This window comes from Zootoca vivipara, chromosome 1, assembly GCF_965207765.1.
Source record: "Zootoca vivipara chromosome 1, rZooViv2.hap1.1, whole genome shotgun sequence".
NCBI lineage: Eukaryota > Metazoa > Chordata > Lepidosauria > Squamata > Lacertidae > Zootoca > Zootoca vivipara.
In genome coordinates this window covers 42,893,376-42,894,736 of record NC_142582.1, presented here as the reverse complement: position 1 = coordinate 42,894,736, position 1,361 = coordinate 42,893,376, and positions in this window count along the sequence as shown.

Sequence of the window (1,361 nt, the reverse complement as noted above, 5' to 3'; positions counted from 1 at the left end):
CCCCATCTGTGTTTCCTTCTCAACCCCCCACCCCCGATTTTTTGTGTTTCTATATTCCTCAATATTCGCCAAGCATGCAGTTATCTTTCTCTTGCTCTTTTGTCAACCCATCTTGGCTACAAAGCTTGTTGAGGCTGGCCCCCCATCTCTCACACTCTGTTCTACAGCATTGTTGTGGTGCCCCCTGCAGCATGGTGCCCAGTGCAGGTATCTGATGTGGTGGAGCGGCAATTACCCACCCCCAATGTACCATGTTCCATGTTTGGTCTCTGAAGCATCACACCCAACCTGGGCTGTGGTGAAGTCACCGGGCATTGGCAGCCAATGGCTCCCTCCACAGACTGCCACTTCAAGTAGCACTGCCTTAGAGTTCATGTGCACAAAGCTGTTTATAATTACTTGAGATAGAAAATGAATGATTCTGCTTAGTAACTCATTGAGATTTTGGGGACTGGGGACTGTAGGAAATATTGTAGCAGGGTCCCCCCCCCCCCACTTAAGGGACAAAGGTTGAGATTACAAATACTTACAAATACTTAAAACTTTCAGGGGTGTGTGTGCAGTGACAGTAACATCCCATTTTATGTGTAGAACAAAATAACTGATCATTTAGAAGTTATTTAGCAATATGGGGGTAAATCTGTTTGAGTAGTTTGGACTCCCCCCCCCCAAGATATAACTATGATCCAGTTCAGCATCACTTGTTGAAAAGAATCAAGTATTCCTCAGTTTTCTGAAGCATCCTGATATTTTGGTTTTGACTGTAAACCACGGGTTGGCAACTCAGCTCCAAATCATCAGAATTCCTTCCTTTCGTCCTGTTTGCTTCCTCCTTGCTTTTCTTTCATTCTGTGTAGTTTTAGAACAATTGAAAGTGATAGTATTTTATATGATAAAAATAACTTGATTTTTTAAATTTAAAAGTCCTGGTTGTTTGGCTTAGAGTAAACACGTTTCCCCCCAGTCATCCAGTTGTCATGTGTGTTTGGCATACTAAAGTCAGAACAGAAATACTTCCTCTTGCTTTCAAAAAAAAGCTGCATTGCACTTTAAGTGTCCTCTGTGCACCTATTTGAAAGTCACCCTATCAAACTAAATGAGGCTTGCTTTTCATTAAACCTGGATGAGATTGTGAATTCTAACATGAGATGCACATTGTGAAAATTGAAGTAGGGTGGTCTCTTTCCATTTAGTTCATGAAAACACATAGAGAAATGATCCATAAGAAAATGGCTTAAATATACTTCAGATCCTTAAACTATTAAGTTCCAGCAGCAGGAACTTATTGGCTTATTGTTGGGAAGGCGGTGAGCAAGAAAGAACTCTGCCATTGCTATATATTGTTCATCATTTATAAAAGC